Source organism: Ipomoea nil, unplaced genomic scaffold (assembly GCF_001879475.1).
Source record: "Ipomoea nil cultivar Tokyo-kokei standard unplaced genomic scaffold, Asagao_1.1 scaffold2705, whole genome shotgun sequence".
Taxonomy (NCBI): Eukaryota; Viridiplantae; Streptophyta; class Magnoliopsida; order Solanales; family Convolvulaceae; genus Ipomoea; species Ipomoea nil.
In genome coordinates this window covers 3,655,853-3,668,910 of record NW_017619133.1, presented here as the reverse complement: position 1 = coordinate 3,668,910, position 13,058 = coordinate 3,655,853, and positions in this window count along the sequence as shown.

Genomic DNA, 13,058 nt, shown 5'->3' with positions numbered 1-13,058 from the left:
TTAGGCCATCTTTGGCCCTTGTTTTTGTAAGGCTTTGCCTCTTGTAATTTCAAGCCATAGGTCACTTTTGGACCTATGGCGTCTCTTGTAAGGCTTTATGCCCTTTTGGTGTGGAATGTAGTTCTTGATTCTTAATTTAAAAAAAAAAAAAAAAAAAAAAAAAAAAAGGCAAATTTTATTGTGGACCGTCCATAATGCATTGTGGTCCAGGCATTAAATATGCACTGTAGTTTCATTTCAACACAACTACAATACCATTTTGATATAACTACAATTTCGCTGGACAATATACACTCAAATATGTGAAATTGTTATTCAGTTTTATTTTGTATACATTGCAGACTTGCAGTTTCATTTCAACACAACTACAGTTTCATTTTAATTCAATTGCAATTTCATTTGATAATATAATAAAAATAATACGTGAAACAGTGTCAGTTTAGATACATTATAGTGTCTGTCGTTTTGGACCATGATCCACAAAGCTTTATGGACCGCGATCCATAGTATTATTGCTGACAAACCCAGGAGCGTTATGTTGTGCAACCGTGTGCACCATGCATGATGCACACGGTTGCAAAAAGGGCGTTGTTTTGACGTCCGACTTTAAAAAAAAAAAAAAAATCAAAATTGCATAACTACACATCCATAACTTCATAACTATACATCCAGAATTGCATAACTACACATCCATAACTTCATAACTATAAATCTTGAATAACATAACTACACATCCATAACTCCATAACTATACATCCAGAATTGCATAACTACACATCCATAACTTCATAACTATAAATCCAGAATTGCATAACTACACATCCATAACTTCATAACTATAAATCCAGAATTGCATAACTACACATCCATAACTTCATAACTATACATTCAGAATTGTATAACTACATATCTATAAATTCATAACTATAAATCCAGAATTGCATAACTACACATCCATAACTTTATAACTATACATTCAGAATTGCATGCATATCTACACATCCATAACTTCATAACTATACATTCATAATTGCATAACTACACATCCATAACTTCATAACTATACATTCAGAATGTGAAATTATAACTTCATAACTATACATTCAGAATTGCATGCATATTACACATCCATAACTTCATAACTATAAATCCATAATTGCGTAACTACACATCCATAATTTCATAACTATAAATCCAAAATGTGAAATTATAAAATTATGAACATATATTTACGTAACTAACAGCAATTGAATTTATTATTTTTTTAAAAGTAAAATGACGTCGTTTTTGCATCCATGTGCACCATGCACACGGATGCACAGCATAATTTGCCACAAATCCAGGCAAATTATTGTGTGGACCATGGTCCACACAATGTTATTTAGATCATAATAAAAAGTACATTTTTAATATACTAAATGTACATTATTTTTGTACTGAATGTACATTATACAATATAATGTACACTCAGAACAAAAATAATATACATCTTCTGAATAAAATGTACATTATTTTTGTACTAAATGTACATTATTTTATACTGAATGTACATTATTTTACAGTAGACAAAATATGGTCCATACAACTTGTGTGGATCATGGTCCACACAATAATGATTGACAAATCCAAGCATGGGCCACATGATACTATACTTGGGCCAATGTAGCCTTAAATAATACGGAGTAAAAGATTATCAGGCCATCATTCATGTAATATGGTTTAAGTTGACTTAGGCCCATATTACTTTTTAAAAAAGCTTGTAATTTAGAAATGCTATGATTTAGGTTTCTTTTATTGACAATGGAAGTTGATCACAATATTTTGTTTATAAAGAATCTTAACTTAGGTAATTACATGAATATTTATTTGGTTACTTAATAAATTTATTCATTGTATTTTGTAAATTTGTAACTTTTATTAACTTTATTTTTGAAATTGTAATTTTGTAATTTATGAAATATAAATATTGACTTTATAATGGACAAATAATATACATATTAACAATTATACAAATATGTAACAAAATTTAAATTTTATAATGAAAATTAATATTCAAAAAAATATATAACTTATAAGTTATAAACTAAAATCATTTTAAACTTTTATTAATTTAAAATTTTTAATAAATTAAAATAGATCGAGCCGGTCATCTAAAAACGTGACTTGAACAGACATGACCTAAATTCTAATGTAGGTTTACACAATATAATTTGAGCCACTTATTATCATTAGGTAACTACTTTAGCAACGTAGGGACATTGATGAGACAACTTCGATTATGATAAGTAACAAATGCAACCTATTTTAGGTGGCATTTGGAGGTGAATTTGTGGTTAATTTGACATTGTTTATGCTTAGAATGTCCCAAAATGCTATAAATTATGTTTTGTGACAACCTAAAATATATTTTCTCAAATTCTATTTTATAAAAATTTTAAATAAGCTATTTGTACTCCTACGACAATCTTTCAAATGAGTGTATGAATTAAATATTTTAAAATTCTTTATTTTAAATAATTCTACACCAAATATTCATATATTTTAAAAATCTTATTTATTGAGTATATTTATGTACTAAGTTTTGACCTAAAAAGTCAATCAGAGTGGAACCTGTGAAGCTGATTCAATTGTTTTGGACCTAAGAATATTCTTATAAATGAACCCATTTTATTCTTATAAATTTAGAAATCTATTTTAATCCTAACTTGACCCAACTTTTGATCCAAAATTATAACCCGAGATTTTTAATCGCGAAATGATCCATTTAACCCCTCTTGGCCGAAAATTTCAGCTCTCCTTGCCTAGGGTTTTGAGCCAAGTTAATTCAAGCAATGGTCCTCCGACTATTGCGATTTTCCAAAATTGGTCATTGACTTTTAATTTGGATGAAAAAGACATTTGACTTTCCACTACAAAAAAAAACGCGAAAATAACGACGGATTTAGCGACTGAAACATTCAGCTGCTAATTTAGAGACAGAATAGCGACGGAAACATTTAGCTGCTAATTTAGAGACAGAATAGCGACGGATTTGCGAAGGATTTTTATTTTTTTGTTAAATGGATAAAGTTGAAATAGCTTAAGCTTATTATGGCATGTCTTTCTTAGATAAATAATCTGTCTCTTGATTCATTTTAATTTAGCATGATTTGAAGAAATTGTGTTTGACATAAGATATATATACAAACATAAGATATATATATATTTTATCTCTTAGAGTGCATATATCCCAAGCCGGTTAATTACTGATAATGTTATGGTAGCTTCCGAGGTGATTCATTTTCTGAACCGTAAGCGAGAGGGTCAGACATGTTGGTGTACGCTTAAGCTTGATATGGCGAAAGTTTATGACAAAATGGAGTGGGGGTTCCTTCGACACATTATGTCTCGGTTGGGTTTTGGTAATCGTTATATTAATCTCATTATGACGTGTGTTACCACGGTTCGCTACAAGGTGTCGGTAAATGGTAATCACACAAACTTTATTCAGCCAACTCGCGGATTGAGACAAGGTGACCCGTTATCTCCATATTTATTCATTTTATGTGTCGAGGGGTTGTCATATTTGATCACTGAGGCTGTTAAGCTCAGGCGTGTGTCTCCATGTGTAGTTGCGAGGGGAGCACCTGGCATCTCGCACATTTTTTTGGCTGATGATAGCTTGTTATTTTTTAAGGCTTCGATCCAGGAAGCGGTTGCTATTAAAGATTGCTTGGTGAAGTATGAACACATGTCTGGGCAGACGGTGAATTTTGGAAAATCGTGCTTAGTTTTCAGTCGGAACACCGAGGTCCAGAGTAGACAAGCAGTAGCCGATGTTTTTAATGTTGCACAGGCAGATTCGATCGGCTCTTATTTGGGACTCCCAATGGGCATAGGCCGTAATAAAAAAGAGGTATTTGCGTATATTGAAACAAAGCTACGTCAAAGTATTGTCTCGAGCAGGGAAGGAAATTTTATTAAAGTCAGTAGCGCAAGCTTTACCAACTTATACCATCAGCTTGTACTATCTACCTATAACATTCTGTGAGCATCTAGAGCGCATTATGAATCAATATTGGTGGGAGTCTGGCTCTAGCAGAGGTGGTGGAATAAGGTGCAGATGAGTTGGAGCAGGTTGTGTAGTTCTAAGACAAGCGGTGGGATGGGTTTCAAAGCTAGCCATGAATCGTTTCAATGTGGCCCTTCTTGCAAAACAAGGTTGGCGGTTAATGACCAATCCATCCTCTACGGTTGCCCTCCTCTACAAAGCCGGTTCGAAGCCCGTGATGTCAATTTAATCAAAAGAATGCCAGTGGCATTGAATTTTGCCGATCAATGGTGTTGGAGGGGGGAGGTTCGTGGTATCGATACTGTGAAACATGGTTACAGGCTAACAGGAAATCTCAATACTAATGATTTAGCCTATTCTCAATGATGGAAGGCATTTTGGAAACTAAAGATACCCCGGCCCCAACCTTGTTTTGCAAGAAGGGCCTCAGGTGATTCCATTATGGTGTGACTTTGGAGCTAGCTTTCTTCCCTCCACTGAAGCAACGTTCGAAAGTTGGCTGCTTAATTCCCTTACCAGTGCAAGTAGCCAAATAATGTTGAAGTGTGTAGCACTTTGTTGGATTATTTGGAAAGAAAGGAATGATGTTGTGTGGAATAATCAAACATGGATAGTCTCAAATGCCAGGTATGCAGCGAATGGCACTGTTCTTATTAATATGCCTTATATGAATTTGGATGCTCAAACAGATTATACGGCTCTGATTTATGTTGATGCGGCAGTCTTCTCTGATTCTGATCAAGCTTTTTACGGGGCTTTAATAAAAGATGGGGATGGGGTCTTTGTGGCGGCAAAAAATGGTCCATTACCCTATTTAAATGACCCCATCTAGCGGAGGCCCTTGCGATCAAAGAGGGTCTCTCGTGGGCAAAGGAACGTGGACAGCTGAAAGTTTTAGTATACTCTGATTGTCAGGCTGTCTGCAGTTTTGTTAATGGCTCTTTGCCGGACTACTCCTATACTGGGTGTGTGATTAGTAAATGCCAGGACCTTCAACGACACTTTGAAGTGGTGTCTATCAAGTTTCTTCCTAGATCAGTGAACAAGATCGCCCATGCATTAGCTAGGGCTGCCCGTTCTCAAACTGGTCCTTATTGTTGGATTACTTCATTACCTCCGTGTATTGAACAATTGCTTTAATAAAGTTATGGTTTTTTCAAAAAAAAAATAATAATAAAATCAAATGCATGCTCAAATGCAAGCTCAAATTACAAGTTTGATTGATGAGTTGCGTCACAACGACATGCTATCCACTTCAATGGCATGACCTCTAACTACTCAAGCTGAACATTATGCAAATTCAAATTCTAAAAACTTAGGAGATGATTAGATATATTTATAGAAAACTTAGGGATGATTAGATTATGTTTATTAATATATTTGGTACTATTTTTATCAATGTAACATTACACAGTATTATATTTTTGATATTGTTATTAAGTTTGAATGTTTTACTAATATATTTTACAATTATATTGTTGAAGTATTATATTATAGGTTTAATGCAAGTATGTGAGATTAATTAGTGGGTAATTATCTTTCTTTTTTTTTTTTTTTAATTTTTAAAATTTAGTGACGGACAAATATTGTAGTAAATTCATAGTTAAGTATTTAATAACAATAAAAAAGGGTAACGAAATAGCGACGGAAAATCCGTAGTTAAATTTAGCGACAGACTAATTCGTTGCTATTCCCTTGCAAATTTCGTGACCAGATCGTCGTGGTAGGAAACTAGCGACGGGTATTTTGTTGGTTTAGCGACGGTAATTCCATTGCTAGATTTAGCGACAGAATATTCCGTCGTTATTCCCTTACAAATTTCGTCATCAAATCCGCCGCTAGAAGAAATTTAGCGACGGATTATTTTTGTACAGCGACGGATTATTTCGTCGCTAACTGTAGCGACGGAAATAAATTGCGTCACTAGCTTCTAGCGACGAGGGTTTTTGTGACGGACAAATTCCGTCGTTAATCCGTCGCTAAACAGTTTAGCGACGGATTTTTCCTATTTAGCGATGGAAACGGTCCGCCGCTATTTCTGTATTTTTTTGTAGTGTTCACATTTGTTTCAACATTGGTCATTATGTTATCTATCCGTCAGTCAGGCGTTATGTTAGGGGCTAAAATGGTCATTTTCTCTAATTTTCTTCTTCCTGATAGACATGCAAAGGACTAAAACCAAATCTCTATTATTTCTCCCCTAACTTCTTCACTGACCGAATTTAATTTCGGAAGTTTAGATACAGTTGGCCAGTGATGGCGACATGACCACCTATTACAAATATCAAACTGTGAGTTCACTTGTAAATGTAAAATGGATGCATTTAACTGAAAAGGATACAACAATGATTGAAGTATAATTAACCTGGCACCATAAGGTTTATTGTCGAGGTTCTGAATGGGAATGAATGCAGTGGGACTTACCATAGGTAAGCAATTCCATGCTCATATATGTAACAGAACCAAGTAATCACCGTAAAAACCAACCGATGGGAATAATTTCTACAAGCAGAGTGAATTACGCCCACTATTCATCGCCACCATGTTTTTTGGATTCTTGTACTGTTTCCGTCATTAAATTTTGGACCATTGCTGGAATTAACTCAATACAAAGTTTTGCTATAAGCACAGACGTTGACTGTACGAATCTACACTGTAACAATGGTGTACTGTGAATGAGAGAGAGAGAGAGAGAGAGATCACGCTAAAGAATGAAGCTTTACTTCAGTTACTGTCTTCTCAAGGTAGGCAGGGGTAGAGGCGGTTGATGGATGAATCTGAGCAAAAGCAATGAAGATCACAGGCGGTAGGACTGAGTTCCCGACACTCACGTCTTCCAAGGCAGTGAACGCATTGCCATGATCAGATCTTCTACAGAGGCAACCCAGCCCTCGCAAGACGCCTCGCCGGAGAAACAGGAGCTCTGGTGTGGGAGTGCGGTTGCAGAAGGATACTGGTGGAGGTTCTGTTGGTAGGAGGAGCAGGCCGCACACCCCTCTGTTGCGGTGGAAGTTCAATGAGGATGTAGAAGACAATGTTGCGGAAGAGGGATGCCCATCGAAGAGGTCATGTTGCCATCGCTGGCCAATTGTATCTAAATATCCGAAGGAAAATTCGGCCAGTGAAGAAGAAGCTAGGTGAGAAACAATGGAGTTTTTGGCTTTGGTCCTCTCATGTCACGAGGAAGAAGAAAACAAGTTAAGAAAAAAGACGATTTTAACCCTTAAATTAACGCCTAACAAACGGATGAATAACAAAAGGACCAATACTGGAACAAATGTGAAAGTCAAGTGTCTTTTTCGTCCAAATTAAAAGTCAAGGACCAATTTTAGAAAATCGCAATAGTCAGAGGACTATTATTAGAATGAACTCGTTTTGAACCCTACCTATATAACCTTCACTATTCCATTGTCTTGAACTCAATCCCTCCCATTTGCCTCTATCTCTCCAAGCTTTAGGAGATTTCCAAGAAGAAGAAGAACCCTTATAAGCAAAATCTCTATCTTTCATTCTTCACTTCATTTTCTATCATCTTTCTTCAAGTATTCTCTTCTCCCATCTTCATCTAACCCATATCTTTTAGAATATAATATGTATTTGTGTATGTGTGTATGATGTATGCTTTATGTGTTTTTGTTGAGGAAAATAGGAGGTGAAGGTGGAAACCTTGGTTTAGCAAGCTCAAGGTATAAACCATGGACTCCCAAAACCTATTATTTTAGTCTTGTGTTGTTGTTGATGACTTTGATGTCTGGATAGGGCCGGGCCCTTGAGGCTCAGCCCACTTTGTTGTTTCGGACCGAAAATCGTGGGCTCGTGAGGCTCGGAGACTCGGGCTCGTAACGACACGTTAGTATGAAATGTGCCTATGTGATTTGTGAATAAAATCTACTTTCCCAAACCAAGCATGATTCATGATTTTCCTAAGTGTTTATTGAGTACCGTTGAGCATGAAAGTTGAGTACCATGTTTTGGACTTGAGTTATGAGATGAGTTGATTAAATGCTCCATTTGCATTATTTAGTTCATGAGTATTGAGATTGACATGATCATATGGTTTCATTTGCATGATTGGCTATTTCATAAACTTTTGTACATAAAACCTATGTTTTCATATAGAAAACATTTGCATACTTTAGATGGCCTATATTATTACCTTAGGTTATTTTCAAAGCCCGTATATGTATTTTGGAAAACCTATATCTATATTCTTTTGAAAAGCTTACATATCATTTATATTCCCATCATAGAATGAGAAGTTGTGTGGGAAGCACCATTCGATAGGGCTTCGCCGCGGCAGAGTACCTGCCTCGCAGACCCAGATTTGAAAGAAAGAAGAGAAAAGAGAATCATGAGATATGATAGAGTTCTTCCGCAGAAGAGTATTATTACTATTATCAAAAGTATGAGTATACATATATATACTCTTGCATCTATCGTATGGATTTTCATTATTGCATAGTATATGCCTTGTGATGAGTACATGAGTAGCAAAGTATGTTATATTGTTTGTGAATACTAGTATAATAGTATGTTCCTACTTGATACTTGAATCTCTTGTATATTATCTATCTTAGAAGAATGGTGATATTGCATATGTTGATGAGTATACCTGCATATATATATATATATATATATATGTGTGTGTGTGTGTGTGTGTGTGTGTGTGTGTGTGTGTGTGTGTGTGTGAGTGTGAGTGTGTGTGTGAGTGTGTGTGTGTGTGTGTGTGTGTGTGTGTGTGTGTGTGTGGTATCCATACTTAGGATTTATTGTTGGATTGCCTTATTGTCTATGTGTATACTCGTTGTATTTGAATGTCAACTGTTTTCCAAAATCTATATCTATATTTATGTTACAGGGTTGAGTGGTTTTATACGTAGCATTTTTATGTTAACGGGTTTATTTTCCTATGTGCTTTTATGACCCCTTTCAGGTGGACTTGATGCATGAAGAGAGCATGCATTGATAGTAGTAGTGTGTAGCTCTAGGGCTTAGATGCTAGCCTTAGTTATCCTCCTTATTTTGGTGATTTTCTGTGTAATTTTGCATAATCCCTTAATCTATGTTTCAACTTACTTTCTTGCCAACTGGATAGTGGACTGATTGACTCAGATTTGCGATGAGACAATCAATCAGATAGATAATCAACTATAGCGAAATACGGAAGACTAAGACAAAAAATAAATGCAACACACAAGTTTGTTTACCCAGTTCGATACAGTGTGTATCTACATCTGGGGGACGATCACTGATGCGTCCAATCCACTAAGTCAGAATCCAATGTACAAAGGTAGAGTAGAATGATCTCACCCAAGTGTCTCACACAAGGTCAGTACCCAGTCTGCAAAGGTTTAGTAGATTGTTGAAGTCGGAGAGTGATGAGATTGTAATTTAGTGGGTGTGATGGATGGAGTGTAAGTGTAAACGAGGATATGAAACCCCCGAGTGTCGAACTCAAGGATAGCAAGTCGGAGAAAATAGAGGGCAAGACAATCACGTATCACAGTGCATTAACAAGGGTAACTAGGTGCAAGGAGTGTAGGTTAGAGCATGTGTTTAAGAGAGTGTAAGGGAAAAAATAACAAAGGGAATAAGAAAAGAAATAAAAGAAACTATAAAATAGAAAGCGTAGTGGATTGGAATTCACATTCCTTTGTGCTTGTGAGGTGAATCTGGGCTAGTGTTGAACTAATCAAGTGAGATGACTTCCAATGCCGTTCTCCACTCGGTTACTAGGTCTTTCATAGGTGTGGAATCACCATTCCGTGACCACGTTCCTTATGAGCATTTCAACAAACACTTTGTCTACATCTCATTTTCATCGCCGCCCTCTCGGATCTTAGAGAAGGAAACTGCAAGGAGACAAGTCTAGGATTAAGCCACAATCTCTTATCGACCTAATCCTACTCAAACCTCAAGCATATGTTGTACACCATACACAAGAGTCCATACAAAGTCTCTTTACAACAAGACATCAACACATAGCAAAACAAATAGATCAAAACATATTTAGCACAAATAAATGAGATTCAATTCACTACTAGAATTTTTGCCAATCATTATAGAGATCAAGATCAAGCAATGGCAAAATAGGTAAAACAAGATATTATCAAAGAAGAACAAGAGTGGTTTTTACCCAACTTCGAACTAGATCCCTTCAATAGATGGTAGGAAATGAAGATCCAAGCTACAAGCTCAACAAATCTTCAAATCTCCTTTACAAAGCAAAATGGATCTTGGCTAAAACCCTAGAAAGAGAAAATGTAAACTAACCAGCTAAATCTAAAGCTATCTAAAAACTCCTCTCTAAAAATGTTGAACTCTCCAAAATGTTTCTTCTTGCTTCCCAAGACAGCTTGTAGCTCTCAATTCTTCTCTTTTTTTTTTTTTTTTGTCTTCAAAACTCAGCATAATGCACTAGGGTTGAACAAAGATGGGCTTTTTATAGTTGAAGCTCAATAGGAATAGATTTGGAAATTTCTACACAACTTTCCAAAAATCTCGCCCAGTGACGTAGGTCCGTTTTCAGGCTTATTTTGACCATTTTCCCTTCTGATATAGACTTTTATGTCTTCGTAAGAGTTCTATCCCTTCGAGCCTTCTTTCAAATGGTGCAAGAATCACTTCATTAGGATATTCCTAGGCTGAGATATGGTCAAAAAATCAAACTGTCACCAATCTGTGCGAGAATTTTTACTTCTTGCTCTTTTGAAAAGTGATGAAACTTCACTGGAAATTTTTAAGTTTTTTGCTGATTCATAGGTTGTATCCCTTCGAGTCTTTTTTCCAATGGCGCAAGAATCACTTGAATCGGACATTCCTAGAGTGAGATATGATCAAAATACTAAGGTGTCGCCAAATTCGGCGAGAATTACAACTCTATGGTCTTTTGCTCAACTTTTCCCTTGTTTTGTTCTTGTGATCAAATCCATTGAAAGTACCACTCTTTGGCTCTCTTTGAAGCATTTTAGCCACCTCCTTAGCTTCACCTTGACTTTGTTTTAGCTCCAAACTCGTCCTAAAACTTCCTTTGCTTTTGCAATTGATCTACAATGGTTCAAAACACTAACAAGCATCGTAAAACATTCAAATCAAGTGTAAAATCATATCTTAATGAGAAAACAAGGGAATATGCAATTAAAGTAACAATTAAATGAACTTAAACCCAACAAATATATTCAAACCAACACTATAAACATGTACAATTAAGCTCACATCATTCATTAGCTTAAAAATTGAATCCATAGGTTCTTCATCACAACTAGAATCAAACTCACATTGGGTAAAAGAGGATTGAGAATTTACCTTTTCATCTTTGGCTATTAAGCAGAAGTCTTCTTCTGACTCTTGTTGGCTGTATAGGCAGATGAGTCCATTCTCATCTCCTTAGCTTTCGCTCTCTAAACTTGAACTGGAGGTGCACGGCTCGTTTGTCACCTTCTTGGTTGACTCTTCTGTTACGAGTGATTTCCTCCTCCAGTCACCCTTCGAGTGACTAGCCGAGTGGTTGTTGGCACCTCTACCACTCGTTTCTCTTGTGGCATTCCTCGAGTTGTTGTTGTTGTCGGCACTCCTTGGTTGGTCTTGATGCTTTCACACAATCGCATAGGGGCATTCTGCCTTGTAATGTCCCGGTTTCCTACAGTTGTAGCACAGAACTTGCAACTCATTAGAGTCTCTACTCTTTGAGGTGTTTGACCTCTCGGAGTTTCTCCGATTTGAGGAAGATGGAGTTGATGGAGTCCCTTAGATGTTGCTCTTCCTCATGAAGCGCTTAAATTTCCTGACAAACATGGAAAATTGTTCATTAGATAAAAAATCAGATGGGTTAGAGTTGGACCTGGAAGATGTTAAAGGTTGTTGGTCAGCAACCAACGCTACACTCTTCATCTTCCTTGAGCCCCCTTTCGAACTCATAGGTCTTCAAGTCGCTAAAGATCTGTGAGGTTTGGATGGCCTTGAGGTCTCGGTTCCCTCATGGCGATAACCTTCATCTCCCACGATTTGGGTAGAGCACGGAGAATCTTCAAGTTTATCTCCTTCTGGCCCAGCAATTTGCTCAGATCCGCTACCACGCTTAGTAGCTTCATGAACAGAGTCTCCATCTCGGTTATGCTCTCGCCGTTGACCATTCGGAAGTCCTCGAACTTCTTCATGGCAATGGTGACCTTGTTCTCCTTCTCTTGCTCGTCCCATTCGCCAATCTGAATGACGATATTTCTTTGGTAGATTTGCATTTTTTATCCTCGGGAATAGCATGTCATCAACCATCTTGAACAAGATGTCCTTAGTTATATTATCCAAGTTGTTCCTAGTACGGTCTTCTGTACTCCATGCATGTATCGGCTTTGCCACATACTCTAGTGCATCAAGTCATTGAGCAGCCCTGTTAGCATTTATCATCATGATTTGCACTGGACCTTCCGTTATAACCTCCCACATCTCGTCGTGGAGAGACGAGAGGTGCGCATACATACGCATCTTCGAATCGTCAAATTTATTAAGGTTGAACATGAGGTTCTTGGACATATGATGATCTATATCATATAAAAAATAATGCGTGCAAAGGAAAATGATTTTGATTTTTAAATTGAGATCACCAGGCAGTATACTCGAGAGTTCACCATTCAAGATAACTGCTCTGATACCACTTGTTGGTCCTAGGGAGGGTTAGGGTACAAGTCTAGAGGGGGTAAATAGACTTGTAGAGTTTTGAAAACTTTTCGAAAGGTTAAAGCAACCGAGGGGTAACTGTAACTTCTCGTCAGAATGCACAACGAATTTTTTTTTATAACCCTTTTGAGTTTCTTTGCACGTAGTTTTAGTCTTATCAAACTTTATGTTTGGTTGAATGTTATACAATAAAGCAGTAAATAATTTAAAGAGAGAGATTTTTTATAGTGGTTCGGCTATAACCAGCCTACTTAACTCTTCTCCACAACACTTTGCGACCTTTTCGGTTATGAATGGTTGACCTTACCATTTGTTTTTGCAACAATTCAAAAGG